Below are 22,538 nucleotides of genomic sequence, written 5' to 3'. Positions count from 1 at the left end.
GTAAGATCTAGCAATCCCACTGCTAGGTATATAGCCCAATGATAGAAAATCAGTATATCAAAGAGACATCTGCACTTCCATGTTAATTGCAATGCTATTCACAATAGCCAAGATTTGAAAGCAACCTAAGTGTCCATCAACAGACGAATGGAAAAAGAAAATATGATACGTATACACAATGGTGTGCTATTCAGCCATTAAAAAACGAGAGCCTATCATTTGCAACATGGATGGAACTGGAGGTTGTTATGTTAATTGAAATAAGCCAGTCACACAAAGACAAACTTTGCATGTTCTCACTTATTTGTGATAGCTAAAAATTAAAATAATTAAACTCATGGAGAAAGAGAGTAGAATAATGATTACTAGAGACTGGGAAGGGTAGTGGGTAACAAGGGGATGGTTAATGCATACAAAAAGGTAGAATAAATAAGATTTAGTATTTGATAGCACAGCAGAGTGATTACAGTCAACAATAATTTATTATACATTTTAAAATAACTAAAAGAGTATAATTAGAATGTTTGTAACAACAAGAAATGATAAATGCTTGAGGCGATGGGTACCCCATTTACCCTGATGTGATTATTATGTATTGTATGCCTGTATCATAATATCACATATAACCCATAAACATATATACCTACTATGTACCCATAAAAATTAAAACAATGTTAAAATTTTAAAAATTTAAAAATTAAAAAATAAAAAATAAACAAAATTTTTTTAAAAGTGTAACTTACGTATAAAAGAGATAAACTAAAAATAAACAAATATATATTACTTTTCATAAGAGAAAATATACAGTAAAACAATGGTGGTTTTCAATATATTATTTTCTGAATCCAACTAACAATAAAATAGAGACAACTTAAGTGGGTTTTTAAGTTATTTTTCTCTAATTAATTTTCCAAAGGGAATAAAACTTCAAGTTTTCAAGTAAAGAAAGTAAGAAGTTGAAATAGCAAAGAGCTAGCTCTCAGTTTTCCAAAGATTAAGTGGAAATTGTGTATATTAAACATATAACTATGTATATTTTATGTGTATGTACATATGTCAGACAGTTATATTGCATAGGGTAAATGATTATATAATCCTTGGTTTGTCACTTATATGCCCCTCTATATTCTGTCTGATCATATATTGATAACAATATGTCTATAACTTATAAAAAGGCAAGGGTTAAGTTAGCTGAATCTCTTAGTACTGTCTGTCAACTCAACGTAAGAATTCTAAATATCATGAAAATACGGCCATGGTGAATAAATAATACAATATAAAGATAATAGAAAAATTGCCTGTGTCATTCGTGTTTGCACTTTCCAATGAACTGAATTCATTAGTGGAAAACATTTAGTAAATTAATTTTTAATCACTGTATTATGTATGCAATTTTCATGGAAAATATTCTCAACAAAATTATAGTTCCAGATTTGTGGACATATCAGGATTGGGAGAGACTCTAAAAAAACTGGAATTTCTTCGAATTTTGATAGGCAGAAACCAGAAATTGTTGACTTTGTGAATTCTAAACACAACGGTTATCTACAATTTTTATTCTGTGTAGAATATGTTTGCAAAATGAGGCCAGATCTGACTTTGCGATCCAGCTCCAACCATAGTCATTAGACATATAATTTCAGGAAATTTACTTAAGTTTTTGAGTCTTACTTTTTTAATCTGCAAAATTTGGAAAATATACCAATCAATTCAAGTTTTTTTACGAGAATCAAGTGAGTTAGTGCATGAGAAAGAGCATAATAATGATAAAAATTTACAAAAATAATATTTAAAAATTGTATCTATAAGGACATAAAACTTTGACATGAGGAAGTTATCTCATTACTCAGAAGGAATATAAATGTAGAGATAGAAGTCACCCAAATATGATTATCTTCCCATTTCCATATTCTTATTTACTCTCTCCTGTCATTAAAAATCAAGATCTTTTAAGTGTAGAGACTTCCCTGAGTCTTTCAATACTAAATAGCAAGCAGAATATGAAGGATAAAAGGGGATGTCTAACTAAGACAATCAAATTGCAGGTGTGTGTGTGTTTGAATGCTGTTATGTATGTGTTTGAGCACAGTACATAATATCTATTTTATACTTTTATTTGGTTTTACACCTTTGTCCTATGTCTCCAAATACTTCCATATATCAGAAACTTATAAGGGAGAAGTTACATAAAGTTGAGCAAAATTTAAAATAAATTACAAAAGTCATATGAAAGTAAAATAAATATAAATGCCTTTGATATTATTTAGAATCCTTTCTCAAATAAACTCTTGGATTACAAAGAAAATAAATTTTTTTCAAAATGAAAAATATTTAAAATAAATCTTTTATCCTCTTCTTTCACCTTCTGATTCTTCTCCTTGTTACTCCTTAATATTATTACTAAAGATAATTGCACTAATTTGTAGTAAAAATAGTAATAGCAATGATTATTTCTTTGTTTTGGGAACATTCAAAATCCTCTCTTCTAGCGGTCTGAAAACATATAATAAATTTTTATTAATGATAGTCATCCTACAGTGCTATAGAATACTAGAACTTACCCCTTCTATCTAGCTCTAATTTTGTATTCAATAACCATCCTCTCCCTTCTCCTTCCCTGCCTCTAGTAACCAGTAGTCTACTTCTATGAGCACAACTTTTGTGCCTCCCACATGAGTGAGAATTTGTGATTTGTGTCTTTCTGTGCTTCTCATACTTCACTTACATAATGTCCTCCGGTTCCATCCATGTTGCGATGAATTACAGGATTTTATTCTTTTTCAGGGCTGAATAGTGTTCAACTGTGTGTGTATGTGTGTGTGTGTGTGCGCGCACGCGCATATGTGTGTATAACATTTGCTTTATCCATGTATCCTTTGATAGACATTTATGTTGATTTCATATCTCAGCTATTGTGAATAGAGCTACAATAAACACGGGGGTCCATAACTTTTTGAAATACTAATTTCCTTTACTTTGGATAAATACACAGTAGAGTGATTTCTGGATCATATGGTAGTTTTATTTTTAGTTTTTAGAGAGTCTTCATACTGTTTTACATAGTGACTGTACTAATTTTTATTTTCACCAGCAGTGTATAAGAGTTCCCTTTTTGCCTTGAAATGATACTTACTTACATTGTATATATGTATTGAAATGTCACCCTGTGTTTCATAATGTGTACAATGATTAGGTGTCAATTACAAAATATATCTACAAATGTATATAATGATCAAATCCATAAAGACAGATACCTTAGTATCTAGTAGACTTGAAAACCATAGGTACTGGGAAATATTAAGTTTTTAAAATTTCATTCAATTAAATAAACTCCTCTATGAAGAATATGAAGAACAGCTATAATTTACTTTAAACCTACAAGGCAACACTATAATTTGCAATTCACTTATAGTATTTGTAATTTTTAAATGATAGCTGTTATAGAAATTATCAGAGCATCTTTAAATCAATGTGGTAATTTTTATTTCATGTGTGACATGTTTTAATATGATATTAATATATCTACCAAGATGTTAGATATCAGAATAGTGGTTACCTTGAAGGTTAATGACTAGGAAGAAGCAAGAAGAGGCTTCTTGATGCTGGTAATGTAATATTTATTGATTGAGGCAGTAGTTTCACAGGTGTCTTATTTTGGGAAAATTAATACTGCTGCACTTTTATTATTTGCACACATTTCTGTATTGTGAAATAATATAACAATAACTTTCCCCCCAATTAATACCCATTGATATCTTCAGATCTTTTCCTGAATGATCTATTCCAAATCTATAATCCACTAAGTTAAGTTGGGTTGTCTTTGACCAGACAGATGATAAATGGTGCTTTCCCACTCAATGTTATTTTTAATTGTGAAGAGCTATTGACAAGTTTAAGAACACCAACATCTAGAAAGGGTTAGCTAATCAATATATGTAATGTGGGTCACTGGTTATTATTTAATGCTAGTGATCATTCAGTGTTCTTTGTCTGTTGCCTTATGTAAAAACAAAATCATTTAAAAACTGGAAGATGAAGTGTAATCTCCTCTAAAATACTGCAGTCTATCTTTATTTGTGTGGCATGCTTCTGACAAATGATCACTAGCTCTGGAGACCAAACCTATCTGTCAAATTCTATTTTTTGAGATCTTGATCAGATTACTACATTATTTTTAACTTGAGTATGCTCATATGCCTGCTTATAGGGTAACACTAGCAGACCTCTGGATTCTTCTTTTCTTTTAACATTCAATGTATTTTATTTGTATTTGTTCTTGAATTTCTGACTATTCTAACCTTCTTAGCCTAATTTTATAACTCTAAGCTTAAAGTGCAAGTTTTTGAGAATTAAAAAAATAAAGCTTATCAAAACAAACTTTGAACTGCACTAACAGGAACTTTAAGTAAATTGCCTGCTTTTGTTGTGAACACTTATCCTCTTTAAAAAAGTATTTTGGTCATTTCAGACATTCTATTGCTATTTTTTAAGCAAGTCATTAATATCTTCAAAATTTTCTAATATGGTTGTATTACATTGTTTTTAGGTGTAAGTATGTAATAGCACCTAATAACAATAATAGCAATATTTATAATAATAAAATATTAACAATTATAACAATAGTGTTAAATCAGTGACACCGAAAACAAAGTGTCTAACTACTTAGAGTAAAAATTGGCAGAAATAAAGTTAAAAATAGAAAAATTCACAACTATAGTTGGAAACTAACAAGTAGATAAAATATCATCAGGAATATATAATTGAACAATACTATTAATAAGTTGATCTAATGGATGTTTAGAGAATAATGAACCAAATAGCAGCAGAGAAAGTCCTCATGTATGCATGTAACACTGACCAATATTGATTATATGCTGGGCCATAAAACAATATTCTGTTTATTTTTTATTTATTTATTTATTTTGAGACAGAGTCTCACTCAGTTGCCCAGGCTGGAGTGCAGTGGCTCGATCTCAGCTCACTGCAAGCTCTGCCTCCTGGGTCACGCCATTCTCCTGCCTCAACCTCCTGAGTAGCTGGGACTAAAGGCGCCTGACACCATGCCTGGCTAATTTTTTTTTTTTTTTTTTTTTTTTGAGACAGAGTCTCGCTGTCGCCCAGGTTGGAGTGCAGTGGCACAATCTCGGCTCACGGCAGGTTCCGTCCCCCGGGGTTCATGCCGTTCTCCTGCCTTAGCCTCCTGAGCAGCTGGGACTACAGGTACCCACCACCTCACCCGGCTAATTTTTTGTATTTTTAGTAGAGATGGCGTTTCACTGTGTTAGCCAGGATGGTCTTGATCTCCTGACCTTCTGATCAGCACGTCTCAGCCTCCTAAAGTGCTGGGATTACAGGCGTGAGCCACGGTGCCTGGCCTATTCTATTTATTTTAAGAGATCAAAGTCATCTAGAACATGTTTACTGGCCACATGGCATTTACTTAGAAATCAATAAGAAGATATTTGAAATTTTAAAAGCATACAACTTACTAAGTAACCCAAGGATCAAAGAGAAAATCACAAGGAACGTTAAATATACAATAACTAAGTGACAGTAATAACCTAACCTACCAAAAGTTATGGGGAGTAGCTAAAGCAACCCAGACATAAACTTAAAATTTAAACAGCATATTTTTTTAAAAAAAGTAAGGTATACACTCAATCAAATTTTCAAATCAGACTTACACAAATTAGAAATTTTCCCCAATATCAAAATTTCATAATAATTTCTAAGATGCAGACAATCTCAAATCACAATCTCTAATCTCTTTACTTCATTATTTCAATTAAGAACATAACCCTGGGCCAGGAGGGGTGGCTCACACCTATAATCCCAGCACTGTGGGAGGCCAAGGCAGGCAGATATCTTGAGCCCAGGAGTTTGAGACCAGCCTGGGCAACATGGCAAAACTCTGTTCCCACCCCCTCACCAAAAAAAAATATTACCTGGATTAGCCTAGTGTGGTGGCACGTGACTGTAGTCCCAACAACAAGGGAGGCTGAAGTGGGAAGATCACTTGAGCTGGGAAGATTGAGTCTGCAGTGAACCACCACACTCCAGTTCTTGGGAAACCCAGTGAGACCCTGTCTCAAAAAAAAAAAAAAAAAAAAGAAAGAAAGAAAGAAAGAAAGAAAGAAAGAAGAAAGAAAGAAAAGGAAATAAAGAACATTAACCCCCTTTCCTTCCTTTACACATGCCAGCTGAGATTATACACTTTTCTCATTTAAATATCAGTATGCAACCCTTCAACATGTCTATCTTGGTCAGTTTGGGCTGCTATAACAAAACGGCATAAACTAGGTAGCAAATGAGCAACAGAAATGTATTTCTCACAATTCTGGTGGCTCGGAAGCCTAAGATCAAGGTGCCAGCAGATTTGATGTCTGGTGAAGGTCTGTTTCCTGGTTCACAGATGGCTCCTTCTCACTGCATCCTCACATGGTAGAAAAGGCAAGGGAACTGAAACTTCTTTTCTAAGAGCATTAATGTTGTTCATAATGGCTCTGCTCTAATGACCTAATCACCTCCTAATACCATTAGGGTTGAGATTTCAACATATGAATTTTGAGATGAGATAAACATTCAGATCATAGCAATGTCCTTTGCAAATTTCTTAACCTTTGTTACCTCATTGTACCATTATTAACTTCCACAAGGATATGTGAACTTGGCAATTAGTCTCTACAGTCCTTTAAAAGTTGGATGAATTACATAACTGGGCAGTTTGATGACACTAAAATTTCCTAACCCACAGTCCTAGACAACAGAGACCTTGAGTCTATCCCCAATCCTATTATGTTATTGTTCTAGTCCCATTCACTCATCCTTCACCCATGAGGATTTCAAAATTTCTCCATCTTCCTCAAAACTCCTATTTTTCTTAGATAAGCTACCAATTAAGAAAAGATTTTTTCTTCCTAGCACTGATGGTCTTTACAATTTGGCATCAGCTAATGAGCAAAATAACCAGCTAACATCATAATGACAGAATCAAATAATGAGCAAAATAACCAGCTAACTCATAAGACAAGATCAAATTCACACATAACGATATTAACCTTAAATGTAAATGGGCTAAATGCTCCATTTAAAATACACAGACTGGCAAATTGCGTAAAGAGTCAAGACCCATCAGTGTGCTGTATTCAGGAGACCCATCTCACGTGCAGAGACACACATAGGCTCAAAATAAAGGGATGGAGGAAGATCTACCAAGCAAATGGAAAACAAAAAAAGGTTGCAATCCTAGTCTCTGATAAAACAGACTTTAAACCAACAAAGATCAAAACAGACAAAGAAGGCCATTACATAATGGTAAAGGGATCAATTCAACAAGAAGAGCTAACTATCCTAAATATATATGCACCCAATTCAGGAGCACCCAGATTCACAAAGCAAGTCCTTAGAGACCTACAAAGAGACTTAGACTCCCACACAATAATAATGGGAGATTTTAACACCCCACTGTCAACATTAGACAGATCAACAAGACAGAAAGTTAACAAGGATATCCAGGAATTGAACTCAGCTCAGCACCAAGCGGACCTAATAGACATCTACAGAACTCTCCATCCCAAATCAACAGACTATACATTCTTCTCAGCATCACATCACACTTATTCCAAAACTGACCACATAGTTGGAAGTAAAGCACTCCTCAGGAAATGTAAAAGAACAGAAATTGTAACAAACTGTCTCTCAGACCACAGTGCAATCAAACTAGAACTCAGGATTAAGAAACTCACTTAAGGCCAGGCGCGGTGGCTCACGCCTGTAATCCCAACACTTTGGGAGGCCGAGGCAGGCAGATCATGAAGTCAAGAGATCAAGACTATCCTGGCTAACATGGTGAAACCCCGTCTCTACTAAAAATCCAAAAAATTAGCCAGGCACAGTGGTGGGTGCCTGTAGTCCCAGCTACTCGGGAGGCTGAGGCAGGAGAATGGCATTAACCTGGGAGGCGGAACTTGCAGTGAGCTGAGATGGCACCACTGCGCTCCGGCCTGGGCGAAAGAGCGAGACTCCGTGTCAAGAAGAGAAAAAAATAAAAAGAAACTCACTTAAAACTGCTCAACTACATGGAAACTGAACCTGCTCCTGAATGACTACTGGGTACATAACGAAATGAAGCCAGAAATAAAGATGTTCTTTGAAACCAATGAAAACAAAGACACAACATACCAGAATCTCTAGGACACATTTAAAGCAGTGTGTAGAGGGAAATTCATAGCACTAAATGCCCACAAGAGAAAGCAGGAAAGATCTAAAATTGACACTGTAACATCACAATTAAAAGAACTAGAGAAGCAAGAGCAAACACTTTCAAAAGCTAGCAGAAGGCAAGAAATAACTAAGATCAGAGCAGAATTGAAGGAAATAGAGACACAAAAAACCCTTCAAAAAATCAATGAATCCAGGGGCTGGTTTCTTGAAAAGATCAACAAAATTGATAGACCACTAGCAAGACTAATAAAGAAGAAAAGAGAGAAGAATCAAATAGATGCAATAAAAAACGATAAAGGGGATATCAACACTGATCCCACAGAAATACAAACTACCATCAGAGAATACTATAAACACCTCTATGCAAATAAACTAGAAAATCTAGAAGAAATGGATAAATTCCTGGACACATACACCCTCCCAAGACTAAACCAGGAAGAACTTGAATCCCTGAATAGACCAATAACAGGCACTGAAATTGAGGCAATAATTAATAGCATACCAGCCAAAAAAAGTCCAGGAACATACGGATTCACAGCTGAATTCTACCAGAGGTACAAGGAGGAGCTGGTACCATTCCTTCTGAAACTATTCCAATCAATAGAAAAAGAGGGAATCCTCCCTAACTCATTTTATGAGGCCAGCATCATCCTGATACCAAAGCCTGGCAGAAACAAAACAAAAAAAGAATTTTAGACCAATATCCCTGATGAACATTGATGCAAAAATCCTCAGTAAAATACTAGCAAACCGAATCCAGCAGCACATCAAAAAGCTTATCCACCATGATCAAGTGGGCTTCATCCCTGGGATGCAAGGCTGGTTCAACATATGCAAATCAATAAATGTAACCCAGCATATAAACAGAACCAAAGACAAAAACCACATGATTATCTCAATAGATGCAGAAAAGACCTTTGACAAAATTTAACAGCACTTCATGCTAAAAACTGTCAATAAATTAGGTACTGATGGGACGTACCTCAAAATAATAAGAGCTATCTGTGACAAACCCACCGCCAATATCATACTGAATAGGCAAAAACTGGAAGCATTCCCTTTGAAAACTGGCACACAACAGGGATGCCCTCTCTCACCACTCCCATTCAACATATTGTTGGAAGTTCTGGCCAGGGCAATCAGGCAGGAGAAAGAAACACAGCGTATTCAATTAGGAAAAGAATAAGTCAAATTGTCCCTGTTTGCAGATGACATGATTGTATATTTAGAAAACCCCATCATCTCAGCCCAAAATCTCCTTAATCTGATAAGCAACTTCAGCAAAGTCTCAAGATACAAAATCAATGTGCAAAAATCACAAGCATTCTTACACACCAATAACAGACAAACAGAAAGTCAAATCATGAGTGAACTCCCATTCCCAATTGCTTAAAAGAGAATAAAATACCTAGGAATCCAACTTATAAGGGATGTGAAGGACCTCTTCAAGGAGAACTACAAACCACTGCTCAACGAAATAAAAGAGGATACAAACAAATGGAAGAACATTCCATGCTCACGGATAGGAAAAATCAATATCGTGAAAATGGCCATACTGCCCAAGGTAATTTATAGATTCAATGCCATCCCCATCAAGCTACCAATGACTTTCTTCACATAATTGGAAAAAACTACTTTAAAGTTGATATGGAACCAAAAAAGAGCCCACATTGCCAAGACAATCCTAAGCCAAAAGAACAAAGCTGGAGGCATCACGCTACCTGACTTCAAACTATATTACAAGGCTACAGTAACAAAAACAGCGTGGTACTGTTACCAAAACAGAGATATAGACCAATGGAACAGAACAGAGCTCTCAGTAATAATACCACACATCTACAACCATCTGACAAACCTGACAAAAACAAGAAATGGGGAAAAGATTCCCTGTTTAATAAATGGTGCTGGGAAAACTTGCTAGTCATATGTAGAAAGCTGAAACTGGATCCCTTCCTTACATCTTATACAAAAATTAATTCAAGATGGATTAAAGACTTAAATGTTAGATCAAAAACCATAAAAACTCTAGAAGAAAATCTAGGCAATACCATTCAGGACATAGGCATGGGCAAGGACTTCATGTCTAAAACACCAAAAGCAATGGCAACAAAAGCCAAAATTGACAAATGGGATCTAATTAAACTAAAGAGCTTCTGCACAGCAAAAGGAACTACCATCAGAGTGAACAGGCAACCTACACAATGGGAGAAAATTTTTGCAATCTACCCATCTGATAATGGGCTAATATCCAGAATCTACAAAGAACTCAAACAAACTTACAAGAAAAAAACAACCCCACCAAAAAGTGGGTGAAGGATATGAACAGACAATTCTTAAAAGAAGACATTTATGCAGCCAACAGACAATGAAAAAATGTTCATCATCACTGGCCATCAGAGAAATGCAAATCAAAACCACAATGAGATACCATCTCACATCAGTTAGAATGGCGATCACTAAAAAGTCAGGAAACAATAGGTGCTGGAGAGAATGTGGTGAATTAGGAACACTTTTACACTGTTGGTGGGACTGTAAACTAGTTCAACCATTCTGTAAGACAGTGTGGCGACTCCTCAAGGATCTAGAACTGGCAATACCATTTGACCCAGCCATCCCATCACTGGGTATATACCCAAAGGACTATAAAACATGGTGCTATAAAGGCACATGCACACGTATGTTTATTGTGACACTATTCACAAAAGCAAAGACTTGGAACCAACCCAAATGTCCATCAATGATAGACTGGATTAAGAAAATGTGGCACATATACACCATGGAATACTATGCAGCCAAAAAAAATGATGAGTTCATATCCTTTGTAGGGATATGGATGAAGCTGCAAACCATCATTCTCAGCAAACTATCACAAGGACAAAAAACCAAACACCGCATGTTCTCACTCATAGGTGGGAATTGAACAAGGAGAACACTTGGACACAGGAAGGGGAACGTCACACACCGGGCCCTGTCATGGGGTGGGGGAGGGGGAAGGGATAGCATTAGGAGATATACCTAATGTAAATGATGAATTAATGGGTGCAGCACACCAACATGGCGCATGTATACATATGTAACAAGCCTGCACGTTGTGCACCTGTACCCTAGAACTTAAAGTATAATAAAAAATAAAAGACTTTTTCACAGAGACAACTGAAGTCATTGGACTGACCATCATCTTATCATCACTTTTATACACGTATCTTTAAGTGATCCAAAGTATTTTTTATTTCCTGCTACAACCAGAAGGAACTCAATATCTCATGTAAAATCAGTCTTTATGACTCTATTCTAGACTTTGTTTTTTACATTTTCATAGGAAGTTATTGCCATCCGCTATTCTTTCTATTTCCTGTGTACTTGTCTTATTCGATTGGTTCCTTCTGATTAGTTTTTAAACAGGTTTTGTTTCTCCTGCAAAACAAATAAAGTGAAAAAATCCTTCACTCTTTCCCATATTTGTTTAGTGTAAGATTTGATCTATCTTCTTGATACGTTAAAACTTCTGGAATAAATTCTCTATTCACAAAATCCATTTGTTTACATTCCTCCTTCTTTGTAGTTTGTTGTTTATTCCTATTGCTAATGTTGTCATTAATCTTCATATTAATAATGCCAAGGATATATTTGAGATTTCTTCTTCCTTATTTTCTGAGAAGCATTTGACCCTCTTGAAAACATTCTTTAGTAACTACTCTTCCATTGCATTCTATGTCAGAACATTCTCCCAATCTTCCAAAATCTTTGACAACTCCTCATTGTCTTTTGCTGGCACCTCCTTCTCCTCTACATTCTTCTTATATGTTGGAATGTTTTAAACCTGTATTCTAATTCCCATTTCTTCTTATACTATTCAGTCTCTAGGAGATTACATATAACTTGAATCATGAATATCAATATTATCATTTATAGTACAATTTCTTGAGTTCTAGTCCCAATAGCCTCTTCTGTATCATAATTTTGATGGTTCATAGCTCTCCAAATTCAGTAAGATTAAATTGATTTCATTATCTTCTTCCTATTATTTCTCTTTTATGTTGCTTTTATCCATCATGTTCCTTTAAAAAACTGTCACTTTGTATCGTTTTTCCTTGCATCTGTTAATTCTCCTCATAATATAATCTTCAGATCAAAGACAGGATGATTATTATAAAAATGCAAATCTGATCATAATTCTTCCCTGGTTTCTCTAATCATCACAGTCCAAGTAATAATTGATGATCATATTTACACAAGTCTTGAGGCTTTTTAAAATTTAACGATAAGTAACCACTTAACATGTTTAAGCAGAAATGAACATGTATATGCAACATTAAATGCCAGAAGACAGAAAAGTTTGAGAGTGGTTGTTATTCTTGTATGAATATTATAAAAATATTTAATTGAGCAATAGCCCAGAAAATATACCTCATGTCTTTTCAAAATAACATGTAAATGATTTAATACAGCCAATTGAAAGATAAGTTAAGATTAGAAAAATCTTGACATCAAAAAATAACTTTGAATAAGTATGTTAAGGATTAGAAAACTCTTAGAAATACATATAAAATAAAATATTATTAAGGTAAAAACTAAGATGAAAATTATAATGTATATGAAATTTTTAAATAAAATATTCTAAATTGATTTAAGATAAAAGACATAGAGCACACTAAGCTGCAACTCCCATGTCCCCTTGGAGGGAGGACTTGTTTTAGCAACTGACAGCAGACAGCCTCTAGCTGCAGAGGGCAGCCTTTTATGAAGGCTAGCATTTCCCAGGATTGGATACTCTAATCTTATAACAGATGTATGAGACGGTATAAGGACAGTCATTTTGGCTCAACATAGGACAATTATAAATATCATATATCATATATCCTCCAGAGTTCCACATGGGTGGTCTAAGATGGTATGTCAAGCCTGCATCACAGTTCAACTTCTCCACCTACTCAGTCCTGCTTCCAACCATACCTTCCACAAGTGTTGATCCCCAAGAAATATCCTGCATGCTAAAGTCTGTGTCAGCATTCAATGTCAGAGAATACAACAGACAAAAAATGATTGGCCATGGTTATTTGGAGATAGAAGCACTTTCACTTTTTGTTTACACTTTCATTTTAGACATTTTACAACAAGCATGTATTTTGTTTTTCCTTTTTACATGTAATCTTATGAAGAATTACATAAGTAGTGTCTCCTATTAATATGAAAAAAGTATAAAAAACGTAAAAAACTTTAAGCAGAAGTGCAACCACTTTAAGAAGAATGCAACAACTTAGTAATCACAATGACCAATCTCATTTGACACTTTGAACAAAAAGATATCAAACATCATCAACGAAAATAACTATAAAGAGCATGTTGTCTAAAAACAGTTATGTCAGTTCCTTCAAAGGTGTGCGTCATTGCAGAATCATGGACAAAATTGCTTTTGTTTTTAAAGAATGCAAATAGAAATTAATAAATTAAGCATCTAATCCATAAAGTTAGGCAAAAAATGGAAAGAAGAAAAAAACCATGGACAAATTAAGCTACTAAATTTAAAAAAGTAAAAATAATTATAAACTTAATGCCTAAAATGTAGATATGGTACATGAATAAAAGTCATTAGAAAAAAAAATGTTAACAAGCATGTGACAGACATGTAAAAAAGATTATAACTATGCATATAATGTGAATTTAAACTAATTACTAACTTACAACCATGTGCTAATGTGGAAATCTCTAAGGAACTAATGGAGTGGAGAAAATATAAATTATTAAAATTAATTTGAGAGAATGTTACCCAAATTACTTTTGATGAAGCTGAGTATTATTTGAATTTGTAAATAATCATATCCAGAAATTATACCAATTTTAGATATTTCATGGGAGTGATTCATTACAAAATTTTAAGGAATATTAATTTACATATCATTTACTCCATAAGGTAGTTAAAAGGAGTTAGTTAATTAATTAATTAATTTTAAGATGTTTTCATGGCCTTAATTTAAAAAAACTTTATCAGCAAAAGATAAAAAATGGAAAACTACTGACAAGTCACATTTATGAATATACATTTATTAAGCATGCTAGCATCTATACTAATTACTTTACATGCATTTAACACCTTCAGCCATCTAAAAGGGTAGGATATTTTATAATCATCTCATTATCCATAAAGATACTAAGACTTAGCAGGTTTGGAGAAGTAGCTTATGAATACAAGGCTAAACTAGGAAAGAAATGGGATATAAATTCAGGTTTTTCTAACTCTACACTCAAACTATGAAGTTCTACAACCTACTCACTCAAAAGTTATAAATATAATATTAAAAAATATCCAGTTAGAGTATTAAAAATGATGAAGTCATCAAATGTGCTATTTTCTACAGATGAAAAAGGATAATCCAATATTCAGAAATGTATTCATGTAATTCTTCACATCAATAGTTCAAAAAGGAGAAAAACAGGAACTCCTCTCAAAATATGCTAAGAAGGTAATTGGATATATTTGAAATTTATTTCTAATTTATTTAAAAATGCTACCGTTCTTTAAAGTTATGAATAGTCGAGCTTACATTCTGGTGAACAGGCATGTTTTTAACCATGAGTTTTCTAGCACTTGGCACAATAGCTGGTTATTATTTGCTTATATCAGTCAATATTACCTACAGTGATAAAAAATAAGTATAATTCCTATTAAAATTCATAATCTTTGTATTCTCATATTTGTCATTTGCTATCTAACCAATACATGAAAAGAAAAAACAAAAGCTACAGGAAAGGAAAACAGCAATATCATCACTCGCAGGTGATACAATTCTTATCCTGGCAAAGCAAAGTAAGTCAACTGAACGATTATTAGGATAATCAAGAGAGTTCAGTAAAATGACTGGTAATAAAATAAATATTCAAAAATTAAGGGTTCCTCAATGAAAGCAATACCACAGAGAAATATAATAAAAAAATTTCTTTCATAGTGAATAGAAAAAATGAAAATTCAAATTATTTAATAACTATGTGTAGGTCCTGGAGAAAGAAAACCATGAAATGTTAATGACAAATATATATACATTTATATACGAATGTACATATTCACATATTCAAATGTACTCATATATACACGCACATATATGCATACATTCACTGACAAATACACATACATACACATGTGCATATGTATTGCTTACCCTTATTGAACTATGTATTTATTTTTAGATTTTATATATTCATATATTTATTATTGTGTTTGTAAATTATTTACATTCATTTATTTATATTGTTTTTAATGAGAGGATATATCATATTCTTAGTGAAAAACTATTACAGAGATTGTATCTTTCCTCGAAATGTTTTATGAATTTAATTCAACTTTTTAACAATCTTTCAGGCTGGCAAAGACTTAAAAGATTAATAATTCTCAGCATTGGAAAACATTTGCAGAATTACACGCTCTTACAGACTAAACATGAAAGTATAAACTGGTATAGGCTTTTTGCAGAATACCCTAAAGTTATTTACCAATTTTTTTTTTTTTTTCGGAGACAGAGTCAGCTCTTGGCTCTTGTCACCCAGGCTGGAGTGCAGTGGCTCCATCCCGGCTCACTGCAACCTCGGCCTCCCAGGCTCAAGCGATTCTCCTGCCTCAGGCTCCTGAGTAGCTGGGATTACAGGCGCCCACCACCAAGCGCAACTTATTTTTGTACTTTTAGTAGAGATGGGGTTTCGTCACGTTGGCCAGGCTGGTCTCGAACTTGACCTCAGGTGATCAGCCCTCCTCGGCCTCCCAAAGTGCTGGGATTACAGGCGTGAGCCACTGAGCCCGGGCTATTTACCAAATTTTCAGCAAATAAAGAATATATCTTTACCCAGCAATGGTACTTTTAGTAAACTTAGACATAGCTGCTCAGTTGCACAATAGATTAGAGAACAGGGATAGTTTGGGGCTTCAGTTTGTGGGCTGGAGAAAGAACAATTCATACTTCATACTATTCCCATATTTATTAATGTCCATATGCAAACACATATTTGCATACAATATGTCTTTTTAGGTTAACAAATATAATTCAGTATTTGCATAACAAAATGAGCACTGGTGGTAACAGAAATGGTGATTTAGAGGAAACACAAAAGGAATTTACTGAGAACCAAAAATAGTAAGTATTCAAACAATTATGAGGGCTTCTTTGGAAGGGATTATAAATGATCTTTTAAAAATACTATATGAAGGAGGATGGGCGCGGTGGCTCAGCCTGTAATCCCAGCACTTCGGGAGGCCGAGGCGGTTGATCACGAGGTCAGGAGATCAAGATCATCCTGGAGAACACGGTGAAACCCCATCTCTACTAAAAGTACAAAAAAATTAGCCCGGCGTGGTGGCGGGCGCCTGTAGTCCCAGCTACTCAGGAGGCTGAGGCAGGAGAATGGCGTGAACCTGGGAGGCAGAGCTTGCAGTGAGCCCAGATCGCGCCACTGCACTCCAGCCTGGGCGATAGACCAAGACTCCATTTCAAAAAAAAAAAAAAAAAAAAAAAAATTACATGAAGGAAATTTAAATTGTATTAGTGAGTGAAAGAAGCCAATCTGAAGAGGCTATATAGTATATGATTCCAGGTATATGATATTCTAGATGAGGCAAAAATTAGAGACAGTAAAAAAATCTGTGGTTACCAGGAGTTAGGTGGAAGAGAGGGAGGGAGGGAAGGAGGAAGGGAGGGAAAAATAAATAGGTGAAACACAGAGAAATTTGAGGTCAGTGAAAGTACTTTGTATGAAACTATAATGTAGATACATGACATTATACATTTGTTCAAATTCATAGAATGCACACTACGAAGAGTAAACTTGAGGTAAAATGTAGAGTCTGGGTGATAATGATGTGCCGATGTAGACTAGCACCATTGTGCTACGGAGTGTTGATAATGAGGGAGGCTATGCATGTGTGGAATAGAAAGTATATAGAAAATGCCTCTACCTTCCTGTCAATTTCATTGTTAACCAAAACTCTTCCAAAAAATAAAGTCTATTAAAAAATAAGTATGCAATATCTGTGACTCCTTTGCTTATAACCCTCATGGCTCATCATTTTACTAAAAGTAACAGCAAACCTCCTTATGTTGCCTTCAAGGTCCTACTTAATTTGTTCTTCAACTCATCTCTTCAACCTTATATTGGTTTACTGCACCCTTTTCTCACCCCACTGTGCCATATGACCTTCTTACTTTTCCTCAGACATGCCAAGCACTATTCTTTGCATTTGTTCTTTTCTCTGTCTGAAATGCTCTTCCTTTTTCCCTCTCTTTCTTCTGCTAAACAGCTACATATATCACTTTCTCATCCAGAAATGAGAACTTTTCAGAACAAGTTGTCCTCCACCAAGGCCTACCCCTGACCATGCTATTTAAAAGTAGAACGTGTTTCAGTTCAAAGACCTCAAGGGGAGAACACACCTGGCACCTTCCAGGAATGGCAAAAAAAACCACTGTGACTTTAGAAGAAAGAAAAAGTAAATCATTGTTATTTCTTGATGATGGGGATTTGGACGTATATTACCTGTGTCTTTATGTTTTCCTGTATCTTTGCAATTTTCCATTATGAGAATGTATTATCTAAATAATTGAAAAATTAGAAATATGATGAAGAAATAAAAGTTAAATTGGTAATAAATTAGGTCACCCCAGAACTTAAGAGCCAAATATGAGAGTGACCTATATACAAGTGTGTGTTGCAGCCTCTTTCTTCTTACTGTAGATAAATGTTTCTAATGGTGACTTATCACTAAACTCTTCTGTGAAACTAGTGCCTCTTTCTGCTTCTGTGACTGTGTCTTGAGCCTTATGCTTCACTTGCCCTGTAAGCCTTCTTGGTCCTACCTTAGAGTACTTTGGGCCAAAAGAACTGGGTAGATCACAGCAGTGTTCTATGCACCATTGATAACATTTCTAGTAATCAGAAAAAGTGTTTGAGTTTGAAATACCTAGGTATCACTAATTTATATTTCATTATAGTTCTATAGTTTGTAAAGCGATTACCTCTTAATGTGTTGATTGAGTGGACAATGAATTCAAGAAATGACTGTCTGAATGAGTCAGTCTTTATTAGATATAACATCAAGTTATTTTTTAAAATATAAGCTATTAAAACTGAATATGTATGAGGTTTTCCTGAATATTAAAAATATATCTCTATTAACACAGCTTATAGTTAAATCTCTATATGGAATAATATTTGATAGAGTAGAATGAAAGTATTCAGATACAATATGGTTGAATGATTAGACTAAGCCATTTTAATATAAATTCTTCCTCAGAATTAAAGCTAATCATTAAATATTATAATGATCATATAAAAAGTGATCACCATACCATACATGATTTTTTGCTTTATAATGTTTTTACCTATTAACACTAGACATAAGATATCAAAAGACGACAGTAGCATTAGGTCTTTACAGTACTTTACAGGATAAGCTCACCACCATTTTGAAGAGATAACATACCAAAACATCCAGCCTATTCCAAAATAAAATGCAATTATCTTCATGCAACATTTAAAGAAAGAAAACTATTATTTGAATAAAACTTGGTTTGATTGAGAAATGAGACACCACACAATGAATAAAAGATCAGTGCTGATCACTAGAGAAGGTAAGTCAATATGTAGGAAATGGGTTTATGAAAAGACACATTTTAATATATACCACAGAATTTAACAGATTTCACACATGAAATAAATTAATTACTGTCCCTGTCAGGGCCATTAAATTTTTTTTTCTTAAAATTGAAAATATATATGAGGATACTGAATATGGCCTTTGCGTTTGGTAATTGGCCAGACAAACATGTGAGAAAAAAAAGGGTAACTTTGGATTTGTTCAATTTGTGTTTGTTGACTAGAGGTAAAATAACACTACTGATTTTCTTCCAATCTCCTCATTGAAGTCTTTGTACTGATTAATCTCCCAGAATAAAATATGAACTAGAATGGCATTCTTTTATATGTCACTATCTCTTGTCACATAGCTCATATACTTGAAATCTCTTTCTGAGAAAATTCAACTGCATATTTTTTTCAAAATTAATCCTGAGGTAAGTTTCTTAACAAAAATAAGACAAATAATAATTGCCATGAGAAAAAAGACGCCTTCATGTTAGATTTTAATTTCTAACTTAGAACTACACTTAATATCTTTTTTCTCCTTAAAAACATATTCGTATAATAGTGCTAAATTTTGATCATACTCTTTGTAGTGTACTGCATTGTACTAGAAGCTGGACAATACTCTTAATCTCTTCTTTTGATAATAAAACCCTCAAAATGCTTAATATAGGGATTCACACATAGGGTTTAAAATTTCTGAGTAGATGATTGCTATGGGCTAAATTGTGTTTTCCCAAAATTCAAATGTTGAAACCCTAACCCTCCCAATGTGATGATATTCAGAGATGGAACTATTGGGAGATAATTAGGTTTACATAAGTTCATAAGGGTGGAAGGGTGTGGCCCTCATGACGGGATTAGTGCCTTTATAGGTAAAAGGAGAAAGACCAGAGTTCTTTTTCTACCACGTGAGGATGCAGTGAGATGTCTGTCCAAAAACCAGAAAGACAGCCTGCATCAGGAACTGAATCAGCCAGCTTCTTAATCCTGGACTGCACAGCCTCCAGGACTGAGAGAAATTAGCTGTTGTTTAAGGCATTTAGTCTATGGCATGTTGTTATAGCAGCCTGAGCTAATATAGTATGTATAAGTATAAAATAACTTGTCAAATCGTATTATGTTATGAAGAAAAAAATGATGGCAAATGAATTAAAGAGTGCTGCAGAAGGGCGTGAGGTTGTTTTATAGAGCATAATCAGGGAAGGATTCACATAACCGGGGCAAAGTAATGAAGGATATTTGAGCAGAAGTATGCCTTTCTAGGAAAAAGTCAACACAAACTGAGAGAAAAGCACACACAGAGTCCCAAAGACAAGAATGTGTTTGTGAATTCTGGGACAGAAAACCAGAAAGATATGTGCTGAGAGATAAACTGAGGAGCAGAGAGGGATTAGTGAAGTGGAACCTTATGCACCATTGAAAAGTTTTACTTAGAGACAAGGGAAATCACTGAATGATTTTGAGCAAAGGAGTAACAGGATCTTATCTGTGTGTTTTTGTTTTGTTTTGTTTTTTGTTTTTTGAGACCGGGTCTCGCTCTGTCAGGCAGGCTGGAGTGTAATGGTGCGATCTTGGCTCACTGCAACCTCTGCCTCCCGGGATCAAGCGATTCTCCTGCCTCAGCCTCCCAAGTAGCTGGGACTACAGGCATGCACCATCACACCTGGCTAATCTGTATATTTTTAGTAGGGGCGTGGTTTCACCATAATGCCCAGGCTGGTCTCAAACTGCTGACCTTCTGATCCACCTGCCTCGGCCTCCTGAAGTGCTGGGATTATAGACGTGAGCCACCGTGCCCAGCCTTATCGATGTTTTAAAAGTATCACTGTTTTTTTGTGTATTGAATTGACTGTAGAGGAACACAAGTACAATTAGAGAGACCAGTGACTTTTGAAAGAGTTCAACCAACATTTCACAATGGTCTAGATCAGAATATCAAACTGGAAGTGATCGGAATTTTTTGGATGTATTTTGAAGAGCTAACAACACCATACTTATGCCAAAAACCTGAATTGGCTTTCTGTCATACCATGGTCTGCAAAAACTTACAGGTTTTGTTCCCTGGTTCCTTCTCCCACCTAATTTCTCTTACTTTCTTTGTGAATGCCCTCTAGTGAATCAAATCTATTCACAAACATCATGTCCTCAGAAACATCATGTCCTCAGAGAAGTTTTCTCAGAATACCCTACCTTATCCTAAATCCACCTACCTCATTTCACTCTCTTCTTGCTTGGATTTCTTCTCTTCATAGCACTTATAAATACATATCCATTATTATATTTTTTGTTCATTTATTCATCATCTGCCTCCCCTTTAAAAATATAAGCATAATAGAAAATATCATATTTTGAAACAGACATGAATAAACTTTATATCAGCTTGACTTGAAAATTGCTATTACTCTTAGATGCTGATTATGTTATACATTGCTGAAAAAGAATCTAAAATCCCACAAATATTTATTGAATTCTATATTCATTTACAATTTGTGTTCCATACCTTATTCATTATGCTGCTTTCCATTGATTAATTACATCTTAATCATAAAATGTAAGAAAAACTTATTAAGCCTACATGTCATAGCTTCTCTCACATTTATGATCTCATATTAAAAAAAGAAATTTCTATAAAAAACAGGGTTATGTAATCATGTGATTGTTTTATTACATTAGTGACCTAATACTATAAATGTGCTTTTAGCGAAAATCATGTTCTTTTATTTTTAAATCAATTCAAAAAGTTTACTGAATTCCTAATATATATGAGGCCATCAAGCTAGACAACATTCCCACCCTCAAAAAGCTTATAGTCTAATAGTGGATCTCATATTGCTATCAATCTGGGAACAGTTAACGGCTTAATATCGAGACTTCTAATAAACACAACATGTCTCCATTTATTTGGTCTCTAATTTCTTTAATCAGTGTTTCATAGTTTTTAGCATACACATATACATACTTTATTAGATTTATACCTAAGTGTTTCATGTTTTGGTGGGTTTTTTTAACTTTTAAGTTCAGGAGTACATGTGCACATTTGTTATATAGGTAAACTTGTATCATGGGGGTTTGTTGTACAGATTATTTCACCACCTAGGTATTAAGCCTAGAACCCATTAGTTATTTTTCCTGACACTCTCCCTCCACCTACCATTCACCCTCCAGTAGACACCAGTATGTGTTGCTCCTCTCTATGTGTCCCTGACATCTCATCATTTAGCTCCCACTTATAAGTGAGAACATATAATATTTATTGTCTGTTCCTGAATTAGATTGCTAAGGATAATAACCTCCAGCTCCACCCATGTTGTGGCAAAAAAGATGATCCCATTCTTTTTATGGCTGCATAGTATTTCATGGTGCATATGTAACACATTTTCTTTATTCAGTATACCATTTAGGTTGATTCCATGTCTTTGCCATTGTGAATAGTGAATATGTGTGTATGAATATACGTGAATATATGTGTGCATGTATCTTTAGAATAGGATAATTTATATTCCTTTGGGTGTATACCTGTTAATAGTCATGGGATTGCTGGGTCAAATGGTATTTCTGTTTTTAGGTCTTTGAGGAATTGCAACACTGTTTTCCACAATGGTTGAACTAATTTACACTCCCTACAACAGTTGTATAAGTTCCTTTTTTTTCTCTACAACCTCACTAGCATGTGTTATTTTTTGACTTTTAAA

At 34.4% G+C, this 22,538-nt stretch overlaps 1 long non-coding RNA gene across 1 annotated transcript in view; it reads right to left on the bottom strand.

Moving 5' to 3' along the window:
- Positions 1-826: 826 nt before the first annotated feature.
- LOC104005216 (uncharacterized) overlaps positions 827-22,538 on the bottom strand; it is a 55,631-nt gene continuing 33,919 nt past the window's right edge. The window contains exons 5-6 of the long non-coding RNA XR_008546605.1: positions 21,057-21,158; positions 827-6,083 (exon numbers count right to left, since the gene is read on the bottom strand). This is a non-coding gene — a long non-coding RNA (uncharacterized LOC104005216). The remainder of the gene's footprint in view (positions 6,084-21,056; positions 21,159-22,538) is intronic.

The sequence above is a fragment of the Pan troglodytes genome, chromosome 13 (genome assembly GCF_028858775.2).
Source record: "Pan troglodytes isolate AG18354 chromosome 13, NHGRI_mPanTro3-v2.0_pri, whole genome shotgun sequence".
In the NCBI taxonomy this organism is placed as follows: domain Eukaryota; kingdom Metazoa; phylum Chordata; class Mammalia; order Primates; family Hominidae; genus Pan; species Pan troglodytes.
Note: the sequence above shows the minus strand (reverse complement) of the source record. Positions and strands in the feature narration are given on the sequence as shown.